The sequence below is a fragment of the Taudactylus pleione genome, unplaced genomic scaffold, assembly GCF_031769625.1.
Source record: "Taudactylus pleione unplaced genomic scaffold, aTauple2 ptg000985l, whole genome shotgun sequence".
Lineage (NCBI taxonomy): Eukaryota > Metazoa > Chordata > Amphibia > Anura > Myobatrachidae > Taudactylus > Taudactylus pleione.
The window spans coordinates 1,730,893-1,750,945 of record NW_028285386.1 but is presented as its reverse complement, the minus strand read 5'-3'; the positions used below and the strand labels follow the sequence as shown (position 1 = coordinate 1,750,945).

At 46.6% G+C, this 20,053-nt stretch overlaps 1 protein-coding gene across 3 annotated transcripts in view; it reads left to right on the top strand.

The window, feature by feature from the left end:
- Positions 1-20,053, top strand: part of PAK6 (p21 (RAC1) activated kinase 6) — a 167,452-nt gene that overhangs the window by 59,429 nt on the left and 87,970 nt on the right. Inside the window, exon 1 of one of the 3 annotated variants that reach the window (XM_088460789.1) lies at positions 19,646-19,719. The exons of the other annotated variants lie outside the window; for them this stretch is intronic. The gene's annotated coding sequence lies outside the window, so the exon portion shown is untranslated. Of the gene's footprint in view, positions 1-19,645; positions 19,720-20,053 lie in introns of those variants that run through there. 3 annotated transcript variants of the gene reach the window in all.

Here is a 20,053-nt window from a genome sequence, read left to right as displayed (position 1 = left end):
CCACCATTTGTGTGCCTTCTGACGTAGAAATCGAGGCTGCTTCTGTGGAATTGCACGAAGATGAGGAGGATATTTATCTAGTTGGCGATAACAACAAGGATGTTGATGATGATGAGGGCGAGGATGTTTGTGTAAAAACTGTAATTCAGGCAACAGTTGTTGCCCATGGTGGGAAAAATCCCATTGTTGCCATGCCCTGGCAAAGGACCAAAAAATCCACCTCTTTGTGTGAAATTATTTCCACCCAAATCCGGACAACCTTTGCCAAGCCATTTGTAACAATTGCCAAGTAACAGTGAGTAGAGGTAAGGACCTTAACAGTCTTGGAACCTCCTCCCTGTTACGTCACATGCAGCGCATTCATCAATTGGAAAGGGTATTTCAAATTCTAAAATCACCTAGCTGCTTTTTCTATCTGGATTCAAGCGCCTGCAATCTCCACCACCAACACTGGCATTATCATCAACATCCTCATTCGTAATTGGAAGTAGTCCTGCATCCAGTTTCATAAGCATGATTGACTCCTCTCCTATCCATGATTCCTTTCTGGGATGAAGAGGGTGGATCTTCATCCCAGAAAGGGACCAAGAAGACTACTACTAGTAATTTAAAAAAACAATTGACTATTAAACAGTACTTTGATAGAGGAAGTAAGTATAACAGCTGTCACCCAGTTTCACAGCCTATCACTGACGCCATGACGGCTGTGCTAGTATTAGATGGTGAAATAATAAAAAAATAGGATGATAGTGTGGAGGAAGTGCAAAAGGAGGATGAGGGGGAAATTTGGGTCCTATCTGACACTAATGTGGGTGTTGATGATGAGGATGTGGTTTGCGTAAATCAGCCAACAGTAGCAGCAGTTCTTGCTCATGATAAAACGAAAGCCAGAAAAGACACATCTTGGGTGTGGAATTATTTTAATCTTAATTCTGACAACAGTTGTGAAGGCATCTATTCCATTTGTAAAGCCAAAGGGCCTGATTCAGACCCACTCGCAAGCGGCTGTCCACTCGCAAGTGGGTCGATGGTGTGCACTGCGCATGCGCACGACGGAGGGAGCTCCGTCGTGCGCATGCGCCAGACGTGACGAGCGAAGGACTTTCCTTCGCTCGTTGTGTCTGATCAAAGGGGGCGTGCTGTCGATGTTGATTGACAGCACGCCCCCTTTGGTGGGCGTGCCTCCCAGATGGGGGCGTTCAAGGGAACGCCTACCGTCAGAAGCCGGCCCACTGACATCACTAGTGATGTCAGTGGGAGTGATTTTGGCTCTGATAGAGCCAAAATCACTCCGGGCCTTGTGGTTGAGAAACTCAACCGCAGACTCCGGCTCGCAGTGGCGATGGTCGCGATGGTCAAGACCATCGCGGCCATCAACCTGCACGCTCGTATAGGCTGTGGGTGGTGACCCACAGCTATACGAGCGTCCAGGAGGACGCTCCATAATTATGGAGGACGGCCCTCATTCAGAGCGTGCGCTCTGCTCAGAGCGTCCAGCTCTGAATGAGGGCCAAAGTTAGTAGAGGAAGGGACGTTAACCATCTAGGCACCTCCTCCCTGTTATGTCATTTGTAGAGCGTTCATGCAGTTTGTTTAACAAAATTATAATAATTTGTAATTAATAACAAGCAGTCCAGCATCAGCTACCAGCATTTTGGACCAGCACATGCAATCTCCACCACTAATTGAAGGTAGTCCTTCCAAAAAATGTTTGTGGGGCCAAAACAAACTAAGGAGTTCAGCCACGAAAGTGTCAGTCCTAGTGGCTAAAGTGCTTGGTTTGTTAAACTGTGCATGTCCTTTTTAATATCCCACATAAGAGTGGGCGGGAGGGACAATTCCATCTTGCACCTCTTTACATTTTGCACAATTTGGGGCATTGCCGACTGACATTATTATAGTTTATTAAACTGCCATCCTGTCTGCCACTGCTGTGTGGCAATGTTTCATAGATGTCCTATATTTTTTTAAACTGCCGCACGTTTGCGCCACTGCTCTGTTGCTTACTTTAGCCAGCCAGCTCGCTGCAGCCTTTGGCCTACAGTATATTGGTGAAGAATAGTGAAATCAATATTGTGAGCTGTGAGATGGTTAAAAATGCATGGAAATGCCTGAAAATCATTGTTATTAAGGTTAATAATACTGTAGGAACAAAAATAGGCCCAAATTATGTGGTTTTAGCTGTTTATATCATTTTTTTGGAAAAAATACAGATCTAAAACCAAAACCGAAAAATAAAACACCAAGGAAAAAAATCCAAAACCACATGCAGATCCAAAACCAAAACACGGGGATCGGCGAACACCTCTAAAGTGTCCATACGAGGCGTGCTTGTGTTACTTTTATTTGAACAGAGGGCCTGATTCGGAGCCGGACGCTATTTGCACTCGCTCGTTCAGAAAAAGGGGCCGGATATTTAAATTGAGCGCTCGCTCTTTGCGGTCTGTTGACACCTCTATGTCTGAGCGAGCAAACGAAACATGCGCTCGCGATTTTGTAAAGACGCCCCCTGGCTGCTCGCATCCTACGTCATCTCCGCTATTTATTAGATTAATCGAGTACATCGAAAGGCGTCTGAACTGCTCGCAGTGCTTGTGGTTGGATTTTCCTACCGCAATCATGCGAACAGTTCAGGCTAAGAAACAACCAAGTGACGTGGTCGATGACGCTGCTTTGTTAATTATGCACACCCTTAAAACGCCCGTTTTGACCGTTTGGCACGCCTGCGTTCGGATCTCCACTCCCCGTTTTCAAGCACCTTCCCCTGTTACCACCCACAAACGCCTCATCCTGTCACTCAAATTAGCAGGCATTCGCTGTTTTACGAGCGCTCGATTTCCGACCGCAATGACTGGTTGGCGCATGCGCATTACGACCCATACGCATGCGCAGTTGTGCGAACATCGCTCGGAGCGAATGAGCGGCTGCTTACGAGCGGCTCTGAATCAGGCCCAGAGTTAATATCATCATACCCTTGAGACCTATTAATCTAATACTTTGAGTTCGATGCTTATTGTCCTCAACGAGGGCCGGATTAAGGTATGTAGTAGCCCCTGGGCAACAAACATATGGGGACCCCTATTAAATATGGATGAAATGGGGGTATGCGCAACTGGTATCATATCGCTCGTAAGCGGTACATTGATAAACAGCGATAAACTAATGTTAGCGCTGTTTGTTAAATACTGAAAGGAGGACATAACCCCTTTAGTGAGTGCTAAAGGGGTTATATCTTATTATGAAATGGAGCCCATGGGCTCCAAATGAAAAAAACAATACACACCCACAGGGAAAAAGAAAACACATATAGGCACCCACATGAAATATTACTCACCAGTTGCGCAATCTTATCCACATTACACCGCACATATTCCCCCTGCTTCAGATTACACCACATAGTAGAATACCTTATTCATGTTATTACACACAGCAGTGCCCCTTTTACACGATGCCCACAGCAGTGCCACTTATACACAATACCCACAGTAGTAGTACCCCTAATACAGTGCCCACAACCGCCCGTGTTGCCCCACCCCCCCGTTAATCCGGCCCTATCCTCAACTTTGTGTAACAAGGGTGGCAAAGGGTGATCATACACTGACAAAGATGAGTAATTTATTTCAAGGCTCTATTTGTGCAGAGTTTGTATGTCCTCCCTATGTTTGTGTGGGTTTTCCCTGGCTGTTCCAGTTTCTTACCATAATCCGAAAACATACTGGAAGGTTAATTGGTTTCTGAAAACAAATGAACCCTATTGTGTGTGGTAGTGAACATAATAGTCAATCCAATTACAGTAGGTGCAAGGGCGGACAGCACCATAGCTTGCCCCCCTTGCGGCCTGATCTCACCCCCAGCCAAATTTGCAGGATTCATTAAAAAAAAAAGAAATTAGTGCAAAAAGGTGATGTGCAATGTAAAAATTAATGAATGAAAATGGACAGAGAAATGTTTTATTGCTGTACAGGCAGTATATTTAGAGACGGTGCACTGTACAGGCAATATATAAGACCAAAATGTACTGTACAGGCAGTATATTGTATATATGGCAGGAGGTGCCACTTTGCAGGCAGATTATATGGCAGGAGGTGCCACTGTACATGAAATATATATGGCAGGAGGTGCCACTGTACATGCAGCATATATGGCAGGAGGTGGCACTGTGCAGGCAGTATATAATATATATTGCAAAAGGTGCCACTGTACATGAAATATATATGGCAGGAGGTGCCACTGTACAGGCAGTATATATGGCAGGAGGTGCCACTGTACAGGCAGTATATATAGTAGGAGGTGCCACTGTACATGAAGTATATATGGTAGGAGGTGCCACTGTACAGGCAGTATATATAGTAGGAGGTGCTACTGTACAGGCAGTATATATGGCAGGAGGTGCCACTGTACAGGCAGTATATATGGTAGGAGATGCCACTGTACATGAAGTATATATGGCAGGAGGTGCCACTGTACAGGGAGTATATATGGCAGGAGGTGCCACTGTACATGAAGTATATATGGCAGGAGGTGCCACTGTACAGGCAGTATATATGGTAGGAGATGCCACTGTACATGAAGTATATATGGCAGGAAGTGCCACTGTACAGGGAGTATATATGGTAGGAGGTGCCACTGTACATGAAGTATATATGGCCACTGTACAGGGAGTATATATGGCAGGAGGTGCCACCGTACAGGCAGTATATATGGTAGGAGGTGCCACTGTACAGGCAGTATATATGGCAGGAGGTGCCACTGTACATGAAGTATATATGGCAGGAGGTGCCACTGTACATGAAGCATATATGGCAGGAGGTGCCACTGTACAGGGAGTATATATGGCAGGAGGCGCCACTGTACATGAAGTATATATGGCAGGAGGTGCCACTGTACAGGGAGTATATATGGCAGGAGGTGCCACTGTACAGGCAGTATATATGGCAGGAGGTGCCACTGTACATGAAGTATATATGGCAGGAGGTGCCACTGTACATGAAGCATATATGGCAGGAGGTGCCACTGTACAGGGAGTATATATGGCAGGAAGTGCCACTGTACAGGCAGTATATATGGCAGGAGGTGCCACTGTACAGGCAGTATATATGGCAGGAGGTGCCACTGTACATGAAGTATATATGGCAGGAGGTGCTACTGTACAGGCAGTATATATGGTAGGAGGTGCCACTGTACAGGGAGAATATATGGTAGGTGGTGCCACTGTACAGGCAGTATATATAGTAGGAGGTGCTACTGTACAGGCAGTATATATGGCAGGAGGTGCCACTGTACAGGCAGTATATATGGTAGGAGATGCCACTGTACATGAAGTATATATGGCAGGAGGTGCCACTGTACAGGGAGTATATATGGCAGGAGGTGCCACTGTACATGAAGTATATATGGCAGGAGGTGCCACTGTACATGAAGTATATATGGCAGGAGGTGCCACTGTACAGGGAGTATATATGGCAGGAGGTGCCACTGTACAGGCAGTATATATGGTAGGAGATGCCACTGTACATGAAGTATATATGGCAGGAGGTGCCACTGTACAGGGAGTATATATGGCAGGAGGTGCCACTGTACAGGCAGTATATATGGTAGGAGGTGCCACTGTACAGGGAGAATATATGGTAGGTGGTGCCACTGTACAGGCAGTATATATGGCAGGAGGTGCCACTGTACAGGCAGTATATATGGTAGGAGATGCCACTGTACATGAAGTATATATGGCAGGAGGTGCCACTGTACAGGGAGTATATATGGCAGGAGGTGCCACTGTACATGAAGTATATATGGCAGGAGGTGCCACTGTACATGAAGTATATATGGCAGGAGGTGCCACTGTACAGGGAGTATATATGGCAGGAGGTGCCACTGTACAGGCAGTATATATGGTAGGAGATGCCACTGTACATGAAGTATATATGGCAGGAGGTGCCACTGTAAAGGGAGTATATATGGCAGGAGGTGCCACTGTACAGGCAGTATATATGGTAGGAGGTGCCACTGTACAGGCAGTATATATGGCAGGAGGTGCCACTGTACATGAAGTATATATGGCAGGAGGTGCCACTGTACAGGGAGTATATATGGCAGGAGGTGCCACTGTACAGGCAGTATATATGTCAGGAGGTGCCACTGTAAATGAAGTATATATGGCAGGAGGTGCCACTGTACATGAAGCATATATGGCAGGAGGTGCCACTGTACAGGGAGTATATATGGCAGGAGGTGCCACTGTACAGGCAGTATATATGGTAGGAGGTGCCACTGTACAGGGAGAATATATGGTAGGTGGTGCCACTGTACAGGCAGTATATATGGCAGGAGGTGCCACTGTACAGGGAGTATATATGGCAGGAGGTGCTACTGTACAGGCAGTATATATGGCAGGAGGTGCCACTGTACAGGCATAGAGTTCCCGCTAGGCTGTTTTAGCGGGGCGCGGCGCCCTGCCCTTCTTCTGGAGGGCAAAAAGCACCCCGCTCTCCAGAAGGAGGGCAAAAAGCGCCCTGCCCTCACAGCCTGCGGGTGCAGTCTTCACCCACGGGTCGCAGTGTTCCGCGGGTGGATAAATGTGCGGTGACCCGGTCAACGCCAGAGAATAGACGCCGGGCGCATGCGCCTGGCATCTATTCTCCCTATCTGCAGCGCTTGGGGGCTGCCCGGGGTGTCCGTAAGTGCTGGGCACGGCCCCAAGAGTGACGGAAAAGGAACGCGTATTAGACACGCCCCCTTTTCAATGGCCACACCCCCTTTTTTGGGCATGCGCCAAAGGCGTGCACACAAAGGTGCCCTCTCTGGCTTCGGCGCCCTACCTGCCGCCGGAGCTAGAGTGAACACTACAGACAGTATATATGGCAGGAGGTGGCACTGTACAGCAGGGACGCAACTAGGGGTGGGCTAGAGAGGCACGTGTCCTGGGTGCCAGATTTGAGGGAGCGCAGGTGCAGTTACTGTCTTGCCTGCCGCCATGGGGTCCTCCTGCAACCTGCTCTGACGACCAATAATTCATATAGTAGGGTGTATCACTTTTAATTTAAAGTGGCAGATCATGGCGCCCCACGGGCTCCGAGTAAGGAATGCAAGGAGAGGGGGGGAGGTTAGGGGGGATATGCTCCAGCAGGGACCAGGGTAAGTACCAGTGCCTGGCAAGCTTCCCAGAAATCACTGCTGGTTTCCATGGCATTGGCTGCAGACCGTGCATGCCTGACACCCGGACCTGCCTACTTCACATGTGACGTAGGTTATACTACTTAATAGTCCAGCAACCATGGATTTATGGTTCGGCAGCGCCGACGGTTTAACCCATACAGAGAGTCTCTAGAGTCGACGTGCGACGCTGCATGCAGCGTGCTCACTGGGGGATTGTTTAAAAGAGGGGCAGAAGTTTGTATGGGCTCAGGCTGGAGTGAGACAATGGGGGCCTGGCCTGGCTGAAGTGACATTGCGGGGCTGGAGAGTGACACATGGGGGAGCTAGGCTGGAGTGATACATTGAGGGACTGGGGAGTGACACGAGGGCGTTGTACTATAAGGAGCATTACTGTGTGGCATAATGTGTTACAAGGGGCATTTCTGTGTGGCATAATGTTATAAGGGACAATATTGTGTGGCATAATGTTATAAGGGGTATTACTGTTGTCATAATGTTATAAGGGGCATTACTTAATGTGGCACAATGTGTTACAAAGGGCATTACTTTGGGGGGGGGGTCATCAAATTACTGCCTTGCCCCTGTTGACAAAAATCCTAGTTTGCAGGTAGTATATATGTCTGTAGGTGCCACTCTACATGCAGTATATATGGTAGGAGGTGCCACTGTGCAAACAATATATATGGCAGGAGGTGCCACTTTACTGGCAGCATATATGGCAGGAAGCAAAGCCATAACTAGGCATTTGGTGCCCTATGCCAGAAAGTGCATTGGCGCCACCCCTCCCCAAATATCCAATTCACATTACACCGTAGAGTAGTGTCCATTATTCACATTACACCGCACAGTAGTGTCTGTTATTCAAATGACATCACAAAGTAGTACCCCTTATACACATTACTCTACACAGTAGTGCACCTTATACATGTTATGCCACACAGTAGAGCCCCATGTACACATTATTCCACAGTAGTGTTCCTTTTTAACATTATTCCACACAGTAGTGCCACTTATACACATTATTCCACATAGTAGAGCCCCTTATACATGTTATTCCACACAGTAGTGCCACTTATAAACAGTATGCCACACAGCAGTGCCCCTTATACTCATTATTCCTCACAGTAGTGCCCCTTATACATGTTATTCTACACAGTAGTGCCACTTATACATCTAATGCCACACAGTAGTGCCCCTTATCTACATTACGCTACACAGTAGTGCCCCTTATAAAGATTATATCACATAGTAGTGCTCCTTACACATTATGCCACATAGTATTCCCATTATCCCACATTATTCTCACCACGGCCCTACCTGTGTGGAGTTTGTATATTTTCACTGTGCTTGCGTGGGTTTCCTCCAAATACTCTGGTTTCCTCCCACAGTCCAAAAATATACTGGTAGGTTAATTGGCTCCTAACACAAATATCCTAGTGTGTATGTGTGGGCGCATGTAATAGGGAACATAGATGGTAAGCTCCACTGGGGCAGGAACTGATGTGAATGGGCAAATACTCTCTATAAAGCGCTGCGGAATATGTGCGCGCTATATAAATAACTTGTAATAAATAATAATAAATAACATAGTAGTGCTCCTTACACATTATGCCCACAATAGTGCCCCTTACACATTATACCCACATAGTAGTAGTGCTCTAAGGGGATTCTCATAAATCTAATTCATAATCAGAGATTAATAATTACCCCAAACTCCCACCCTATGCCTCTCTCTCTCATTTATAACCTTACCTGGCCAATAATAATTCCCTCCTCCCCAAATCCCCTCCCTATTTCTTAGAACAATGAATCATTGTTTAATAACATGTGCAGGCTCAGACTGCTGCAGCACTCGCCCCCAATATGTGACTGAGGGCAGGGGGTACACACTAGTACTGCACTGCAGCATGCTGTCTCTCAATCTGACACCTGTAGGCTATCAGACAGTTCCCGTCATTGCCAGTGCTGCCTCTTCTGCTCCTTGGTGCAGGGCACTGTGGAACTGGACTGTGGAGAGACGTCATGACGTCTCTTCCAGTCCCAGCAGACACTGCGGGAGATGGGTGAGGGGGCGGATCACAGAGGGCAGGCAGCAGTGGCGGACTGGGCCGGGGGCAGGGTGCCATCTGCTCACCCGGGCCAGTACAGTGTTAGTATTCCATGGCCGCTTGGCTGTAGGAGTACTGTCATGGTAGTCAGGGTCCTCCTCTCCATGATGGGAATTTAGATATTACCGTACTGTCATGGCAGGCAGACGATGCTTCAGTTCCAGCGGGGGCTGCCCAGCTACGCTGCTGGTGAGATCTAATTTGCAAAGGCTAATAAAAAATGGCTGCCCCCATACCAAGCTACAAGGAACTGGCCGCTGTCGACCAATGGGGAGCCAGGTTTTCTTTCCCAGGAACCCTAGGGGCTGGAAGGTGGAAAAAGGGGGCGGGGCTTATCGGGGAGTCTGTCAGGGAAAAGCCTGGGGACTTGAAGCAGAAAAAGCTTTATGGCACCCAGGGAGAAGAGAGCCAGTGAGGGCAGAGGTGAGGAGTGCTCCAGAGTGCAGGAGATCCTGCTTACTGTCTTTACTACACTTTTAGAAACCAGGTAAGTTGAGGGTGGGGCTTATATACAGAGTGTGTGTGTGATGGCTATCTATCTATGTATCTCTCTCTCTCTCTCATATGTTGTATACAAATTATATGTGTCAGTGTGGCATATACTTTGCAAGGAGGGGTGTTGTTTTGTTCTTTATAACGTCCTTTGGCGGTGCCACTGTACAGGGAGTATATATGGCAGGAGGTGCCACTGTACAGGGAGAATATATGGCAGGAAGTGCCACTGTACAGGGAGTATATATGGCAGGAGGTGCCACTGTACAGGGAGAGTATATAGCAGGAGGTGCCACTGTACAGGGAGTGTATATGGCAGGAGGTGCCACTGTACAGGGAGTATATATGGCAGGAGGTGCCACTGTACAGGGAGAATATATGGCAGGAGGTGCCACTGTGCAGGGAGAATAAATGGCAGGAAGTGCCACTGTACAGGGAGTATATATGGCAGGAGGTGCCACTGTACAGGGAGAATAAATGGCAGGAGGTGCCACTGTACAGGGAGTATATATGGCAGGAGGTGCCACTGTACAGGGAGTATACAGTCAGGTCCATAAATATTGGGACATTGACAGAATTTTCAGATTTTTTCCTCTATTCACCACCACAATGGCTTTAAAATGAAACAAACAAGATGTGATTTAACTGCAGACTTTCAGATTTAATTTGAGTGTAATTACATCCATATCCGGTGAACGGTGTAGGAATTACAACAGTTTCTATATGTGCCTCCCACTTTTTAAGGGGCAAAAAGTAATGGGACAAACTAAACAATCCTAAATCTAACTTTCACTTTTTAATACTTTGTTGCAAATCCTTTGCAGGCAATTACAGCCTGAAGTCTGGAATGCATAGACATCACCAGACGCTGGGTTTCATCCCTGGTGATGCTCTGCCAGGCCTCTACTGCAAATGTATTCAGTTCCTGCTTGTTCTTGGGTCATTTTCCCTTCAGTTTTGTCTTCATTAAGTGAAATGCATGCTCAACCGGATTCAGGTCAGGGGATTGACTTGGCCATTGCATAACATTCCACTTTTTAGCCTTAAAAAACTATTTGGTTGCTTTTGCAGTATGCTTCGGGTCATTGTCCATCTGCACTGTGAAGCGCTGTCCAATGAGTTCTGAAGCATTTGACTGAATATGAGCATATAATATTGCCTGAAAGGCTTCAGAATTCATTCTGCTGCTTTTGTCAGCAGTCACATCATCGATAAATACAAGGGAACCAGTTCCATTGGCAGCCATACATGCCCACGCCATGACACTACCACCACCATGCTTCACTGATGAGGTGGTATGTTTTGGATCATGAGCAGTTCCTTTCCTTCTCTTCTCTTCCCATCACTCTGGTACAAGTTGATCTTTGTCTCATCTGTCAATAGGATGTTGTTCCCGAACTGTAATGGCTTTTTTAGATGTTGTTTGGCAAACTCTAATCTGGTCTTCCTGTTTTTGTGGCTCACCAATGGTTTGCATCTTGTGCTGAACCCTCTATATTCACTCTTGTGAAGTCTTCTCTTGATTGTTGACTTTGACACATATACATCTACCTCCTGGAGAGTGTTCTTGATTTGGCCAACTGTTGTGAAGGGGTTTTTCTTCACCAGGGAAATAATTATTTTATTATCCACCACAATTGTTTTCCGTGGTCTTCCGGGTCTTTTGGTGTTGCTGAGCTCTCCGGTGCGTTCTTTCTTTTTAAGAATGTTCCAAACAGTTGATTTGGCCACACCTAATGTTTTTGCTATCTCTCTGATGGGTTTGTTTTGATTTTTCTGCCTAATGATGGCTTGCTTCACTGATAGTAACAGCTCTTTGGATCTCATATTGAGAATTGACAGCAACTGATTCCAAATGCAAATGTCACACCTAGAATCAACTCCAGACCTTTTACCTTGATAATGAAATAACAAGGGAATAGCCCACACCTGTCCATGAAATAGCTTTTGAGTTGATAGTCCCATTACTTTTGGCCCCTTAAAAAGTGGGAGGCACATATAGAAACTGTTGTAATTCCTACACCGATTTGGATGTAATTACCCTCAAATTAAATCTGAAAGTCTGCAGTTAAAGCATATCTTGTTTGTTTCATTTCAAGGCCATTGTGGTGGTGAATAGAGGCCAAAATCTGAAAATTCTGTCAATGTCCCAATATTTATGGACCTGACTGTATATGGCAGGAGGTGCCACTGTACAGGGAGTATATATGGCAGGAGGTGCCACTGTACAGGGAGTATATATGGCAGGAGGTGCCACTGTACAGGGAGTATATATGGCAGGAGGTGCCACTGTACAGGGAAAATATATGGCAGGAGGTGCCACTGTACAGGGAGAATATATGGTAGGTGGTGCCACTGTACAGGGAGAATATATGGCAGGTGGTGCCACTGTACAGGGAGAATATATGGCAGGTGGTGCCACTGTACAGGGAGTATATATGGCAGGAGGTGCCACTGTACAGGGAGAAAATATGGTAGGTGGTGCCACTGTACAGGGAGAATATATGGCAGGAGGTGCCACTGTTCAGGGAGTATATATGGCAGGAGGTGCCACTGTACAGGGAGTATGTATGGCAGGAGGTGCCACTGTACAGGGAGTATGTATGGCAGGAGGTGCCACTGTACAGGGAGTATGTATGGCAGGAGGTGCCACTGTACAGGGAGAATATATGGTAGATGGTGCCACTGTACAGGGAGAATATATGGTAGGTGGTGCCACTGTACAGGGAGAATATATGGCAGGAGGTTCCACTGTACAGGGAGTATATATGGCAGGAGGTACCACTGTACAGGGAGTATATATGGCAGGAGGTGCCACTGTACAGGGAGAATAAATGGCAGGAAGTGCCACTGTACAGGGAGTATATATGGCAAGAGGTGCCACTGTACAGGGAATATATATGGCAGGAGTTGCACTATACAGGGAGAATATATGGCAGGAGGTGCCACTGTACAGGGAGAATAAATGGCAGGAGGTGCCACTGTACAGGGAGAATATATGGCAGGAGTTGCACTATACAGGGAGAATATATGGCAGGAGGTGCCACTGTACAGGGAGAATAAATGGCAGGAGGTGCCACTGTACAGGGAGAATATATGGCAGGAGTTGCACTATACAGGGAGAATATATGGCAGGAGTTGCACTATACAGGGAGAATATATGGCAGGAGGTGCCACTGTACAGGGAGAATAAATGGCAGGAGGTGCCACTCTACAGGGAGAATATATGGCAGGAGTTGCACTATACAGGGAGAATATATGGCAGGAGGTTCCACTGTACAGGGAGAATATATGGCAGGAGGTGCCACTGTACAGGGAGAATAAATGGCAGGAGGTGCCACTGTACAGGGAGAATATATGGCAGGAGTTGCACTATACAGGGAGAATATATGGCAGGAGTTGCCACTGTACAGGGAGTATATATGGCAGGAGGTGCCACTGTACAGGGAGAATAAATGGCAGGAGGTGCCACTGTACAGGGAATATATATGGCAGGAGTTGCACTATACAGGGAGAATAAATGGCAGGAGGTGCCTCTGTACAGGGAGTATATATGGCAGGAGGTGCCACTGTACAGGGAGTATATATGGCAGGAGGTGCCACTGTACAGGGAATATATATGGCAGGAGTTGCACTATACAGGGAGAATATATGGTAGGTGGTGCCACTGTACAGGGAGAATATATGGCAGGAGGTGCCACTGTACAGGGAGAATAAATGGCAAGAGGTGCCACTGTACAGGGAGAATATATGGCAGGAGGTGCCACTGTACAGGGAGTATATATGGCAGGAGGTGCCACTGTACAGGGAATATCTATGGCAGGAGTTGCACTATACAGGGAGAATATATGGTAGGTGGTGCCACTGTACAGGGAGAATGAATGACAGGAGGTGCCACTGTACAGGGAATATATATGGCAGGAGTTGCACTATACAGGGAGAATATATGGCATGAGGTGCCACTGTACAGGGAGAATAAATGGCAGGAGGTGCCACTGTACAGGGAGTATATATGGCAGGAGGTGCCACTGTATAGGGAGTATATATGGCAGGAGGTGCCACTGTACAGGGAATATCTATGGCAGGAGTTGCACTATACAGGGAGAATATATGGTAGGTGGTGCCACTGTACAGGGAGAATATATGGCAGGAGGTGCCACTGTACAGGGAGAATATGTGGCAGGAGGTGCCACTGTACAGGGAGAATATATGGCAGGAGGTGCCACTGTACAGGGATTATATATGGCAGTAGGTGCCACTGTACAGGGAGACTAAATGACAGGAGGTGCCACTGTACAGGGAATATATATGGCAGGAGTTGCACTATACAGGGAGAATATATGGCATGAGGTGCCACTGTACAGGGAGAATAAATGGCAGGAGGTGGCACTGTACAGGGAGTATATATGGCAGGAGGTGCCACTGTACAGGGAGTATATATGGCAGGAGGTGCCACTGTACAGGGAGTATATATGGCAGGAGGTGCCACTGTACAGGGAGTATGTATGGCAGGAGGTGCCACTGTACAGGGAGAATATATGGTAGATGGTGCCACTGTACAGGGAGAATATATGGTAGGTGGTGCCACTGTACAGGGAGAATATATGGCAGGAGGTTCCACTGTACAGGGAGTATATATGGCAGGAGGTACCACTGTACAGGGAGTATATATGGCAGGAGGTGCCACTGTACAGGGAGAATAAATGGCAGGAAGTGCCACTGTACAGGGAGTATATATGGCAAGAGGTGCCACTGTACAGGGAATATATATGGCAGGAGTTGCACTATACAGGGAGAATATATGGCAGGAGGTGCCACTGTACAGGGAGAATAAATGGCAGGAGGTGCCACTGTACAGGGAGAATATATGGCAGGAGTTGCACTATACAGGGAGAATATATGGCAGGAGGTGCCACTGTACAGGGAGAATAAATGGCAGGAGGTGCCACTGTACAGGGAGAATATATGGCAGGAGTTGCACTATACAGGGAGAATATATGGCAGGAGTTGCACTATACAGGGAGAATATATGGCAGGAGGTGCCACTGTACAGGGAGAATAAATGGCAGGAGGTGCCACTCTACAGGGAGAATATATGGCAGGAGTTGCACTATACAGGGAGAATATATGGCAGGAGGTTCCACTGTACAGGGAGAATATATGGCAGGAGGTGCCACTGTACAGGGAGAATAAATGGCAGGAGGTGCCACTGTACAGGGAGAATATATGGCAGGAGTTGCACTATACAGGGAGAATATATGGCAGGAGTTGCCACTGTACAGGGAGTATATATGGCAGGAGGTGCCACTGTACAGGGAGAATAAATGGCAGGAGGTGCCACTGTACAGGGAATATATATGGCAGGAGTTGCACTATACAGGGAGAATAAATGGCAGGAGGTGCCACTGTACAGGGAGTATATATGGCAGGAGGTGCCACTGTACAGGGAGTATATATGGCAGGAGGTGCCACTGTACAGGGAATATATATGGCAGGAGTTGCACTATACAGGGAGAATATATGGTAGGTGGTGCCACTGTACAGGGAGAATATATGGCAGGAGGTGCCACTGTACAGGGAGAATAAATGGCAAGAGGTGCCACTGTACAGGGAGAATATATGGCAGGAGGTGCCACTGTACAGGGAGTATATATGGCAGGAGGTGCCACTGTACAGGGAATATCTATGGCAGGAGTTGCACTATACAGGGAGAATATATGGTAGGTGGTGCCACTGTACAGGGAGAATGAATGACAGGAGGTGCCACTGTACAGGGAATATATATGGCAGGAGTTGCACTATACAGGGAGAATATATGGCATGAGGTGCCACTGTACAGGGAGAATAAATGGCAGGAGGTGCCACTGTACAGGGAGTATATATGGCAGGAGGTGCCACTGTATAGGGAGTATATATGGCAGGAGGTGCCACTGTACAGGGAATATCTATGGCAGGAGTTGCACTATACAGGGAGAATATATGGTAGGTGGTGCCACTGTACAGGGAGAATATATGGCAGGAGGTGCCACTGTACAGGGAGAATATGTGGCAGGAGGTGCCACTGTACAGGGAGAATATATGGCAGGAGGTGCCACTGTACAGGGATTATATATGGCAGTAGGTGCCACTGTACAGGGAGACTAAATGACAGGAGGTGCCACTGTACAGGGAATATATATGGCAGGAGTTGCACTATACAGGGAGAATATATGGCATGAGGTGCCACTGTACAGGGAGAATAAATGGCAGGAGGTGGCACTGTACAGGGAGTATATATGGCAGGAGGTGCCACTGTACAGGGAGTATATATGGCAGGAGGTGCCACTGTACAGGGAGTATATATGGCAGGAGGTGCCACTGTACAGGGAATATATATGGCAGGAGTTGCACTATACAGGGAGAATATATGGTATGTGGTGCCACTGTACAGGGAGAATATATGGCAGGAGGTGTCACTGTACAGGGAGTATACATGGCAGGAGGTGCCACTGTACAGGGAGAATAAATGGCAGGAGGTGCCACTGTACAGGGAGTATATATGGCAAGAGGTGCCACTGTACAGGGAGAATATATGGCAGGAGGTGCCACTGTACAGGGAGTATATATGGCAGGAGGTGCCACTGTACAGGGAATATATATGGCAGGAGTTGCACTATACAGGGAGAATATATGGTAGGTGGTGCCACTGTACAGGGAGAATATATGGCAGAAGGTGCCACTGTACAGGGAGAATATATGGCAGGAGGTGCCACTGTACAGGGAGAATAAATGGCAGGAGGTGCCACTGTACAGGGAGAATATATGGCAGGAGTTGCACTATACAGGGAGAATATATGGCAGGAGGTGCCACTGTATAGGGAGTATATATGGCAGGAGGTGCCACTGTACAGGGAGAATAAATGACAGGAGGTGCCACTGTACAGGGAGTATATATGGCCGGAGGTGCCACTGTACAGGGAGTATATATGGCAGGAGGTGCCACTGTACAGGGAATATATATGGCAGGAGTTGCACTATACAGGGAGAATATATGGTAGGTGGTGTCACTGTACAGGGAGAATATATGGCAGGAGGTGTCACTGTACAGGGAGTATACATGGCAGGAGGTGCCACTGTACAGGGAGAATAATTGGCAGGAGGTGCCACTGTACAGGGAGTATATATGGCAGGAGGTGCCACTGTACAGGGAGAATATATGGCAGGAGGTGCCACTGTACAGGGTGAATATATGGCAGAAGGTGCCACTGTACAGGGAGAATATATGGCAGGATGTGCCACTGTACAGGGAGTATATATGGCAGGAGGTGCCACTGTACAGGGAGAATATATGGCAGGAGGTGCCACTGTACAGGGAGAATATATGGTAGGTGGTGTCACTGTACAGGGAGTATATATGGCAGGAGGTGCCACTGTACAGGGAGAATATATGGCAGGAGTTTCTTCAATTATTGATCGCATAACTATAAACAGATAAGAAACTATTGGCTTTACTGTGCTTAATGAACTATACTCAACTTGGTTCATACTTAATACACAGATGTTAGTTCATGTTCTGTCATACTTTCTCACTGAGGGGCCTATTCATCAACACTAAAATAACGGTTTTAAGGACATTTTTCTTAATTACCATTTTTTTTAGTATTTATTAACACACTTAACGCAGTAAATATCACTGATATCTCATGGTTATGTCCGTCTGCGTTAATTTCCACACTCCCTATACATTAGTACATTGGTATGGGGTTGTAGAAATTAGGCTATTCATCAAATTCCACAGAGCTACCACAGCTGTAATCAGTGCTGTGAATGTGCCGCTTTTGTGAACGTAACGCGCATGCGCAGCACTGATTACACCTGCGGTAAGGTATGTATAGGCAGGGAAAAGTATCTATTTCCTGAAAAGCTGTGATCCCCAAAAGGACAGCTTTTCGGAATAGATAGTTATGGAGAGGAGGAATGATGAATTCCTCCGGTAATTAGGTAGAACTCCAAACAGTAATAAGGAGCATAATGAACATGAATGTAATTAATTGATAATGTGGGTAATAATGATGATAATGAGGGAGTTAACCTTCTTATAATCATTATGTTGTTGCTTTGATGGGTTGGGTATGAGTTTCCGGCAGTCAGGATCCCGGCGATCTGAATCCCGACGCCAAGATCCTTACACTTGTTGGTCGGTATGCTAACCCTCTCCCTACCCTAACCGTAAACCTTTGTTCCTGGTGCCTAACCATAACCCCCCCCCCTAGTGCTTAAACCTAACCCCCTCTCCCCACAACCTAAGCCTAGCCCTCACCCCTTAGTGCCGTCTAACCCTTACCCCTTAGTGCCCAACACTCACCCCGCACTCTAACCCTCCCACTAACCCGCGATACTTACCTTTGGGATGCCGGTGGTTGGTACTTTGGATCCCGAATGCTTTCGGGATTCCGGTGCCGGTATTTAGACCGGTAGCATCCCGTCAGCCGTTTTGATTATGCCGAATCAATTAATGTTTTTTTTGTATAGGGGTTAATTAATTATGAGGGTTTGGTATTCTATGGTGTCTCCAAATTTTTTATATATTCCTAATAATTGAATATCAAAAACCATATGGCAAACACTATAAGGTAACACCAGTGGATATGAGCCATTACTTTGTAATGAGTAAAAAGTAGTTAATGTGACCTATTTGGAATTATATTAAGTTTGTGTTTGTGTCCTTAATTTTTATTTGGATGTTAAGTCAAGTTGTAATTAAAAAAGGCAATCACTGTATATTTTTTGTTTGTATCTTGGTGTTAAGGATATATTTGCAGTAATAAGAATCAGACATTGAGATCACAGAGAATAAAGAATTTGGAGGCCGGGAGTGAATTCAACACAGCTACTACCGTAGTTGATTAATGGAATGCCCCAAATGATGAAGACATGCTTTAAGATAAGCTCTATTACAAGATATTCAATGTATGCAATATATATATATTGTTTTCTTATTGTGATAATTGTGAACCTACTACACCATAAGCACCCTCTTGGTCTTTTGGTGTATATATATATACACAATAGGTATACAGGTACAGTAGGTATTTAGTTTATCCTTCTTGGTGGGGTGCACCCATGTAAGTTAGAGTGACTCCCGAAGGATGGCTGATTAGTTGCAAGCGGCAGTAAGTAAGCACTCTGTATTGATGGCCTTTAATATGGTGATATCTATAAAGTCCAAGCGCCCCCCTTACTGTTATCTATAAAGTAACAGAAGGACCTACAGTAATTCTGTTATTGACAGGTAGATTTATTGTTTATAGATGTGCTGGGGAGTGTGGGTTGGGCGGACAGTAGTAATACCGACCCCTCTCAGACTCAGCTGTGGATGTTCTGGCTCCTCTGGGCAGCTGAGCCACAGTTTGCGGCCCCTCTGCGGTGGTACTGATGGCATACCATCAATCAGTGGTACCCACTGCCTATATCATTATCGGTAAGGGCCTTGAGCACTCCCCTATCTTAGTGGTCAATCCGCTGGCTTCCCCCTCCAGTTCTTTAGCTGCTCTCCGCCTTTCAGGCTAGCAGAGATGTATGGGCCATCAGGTTTGGTGGTTGCCACTGTAAGTCAGTGGGGATGTAGTTATGAGACCGGCTCCGCAGACATTCCGGTCAGTGAGACTGGTAAGGCGTCAGTCTGTCCCGCATCTCTATAGGTGCCGTCCCCTCTCCAGTCAGCGTAGTTGCAGTTCTCTGACTGACTGATAACCATTTATATGTCCTAATCTCAACAGGTCTATTTTTAAGAAATGTCCTCTACAGAAAAGGAAATATACTCACGTTACCTTTAAGGAATTAAGCATAGCGATTTCTCACCTGGGGGTATGAGGATATGTCAGTCGCTGCATCTCACATAGTACAAGCTGCAGCTTGCAGCCAAATTCAACAAACTACAGACTACACTTACTAACAGCCTGAGAGCCAGCTGAGACCTTATTATCTGGTAAGCACAATTACAGGGGCTATTGTGACCAAGTTAAAGGGCACAGCTTTGTTTTTTATTTTTGGGAAACTGTAGGACAGGGAGTTCTTGCCTATTCCTATGTGTATCAAAGGCAAGAAGGGTTGTGGATCAAAGCTCAAACCGGTTTTATTTACAGAAACTGATTGGTGTGTGCACTTCTCAGCACATGCATGACGGATTACTTCATTCTCTTCAACAACCTGGCTTGCATTTAACTCTTTACTAACTGTTATAAAAGCCCAACATGTTACAGAAGTTGGAGCAGTGGTGGGGCCATAGCAATCCCCCTCCCCCCGATAACACTTCTCACCTG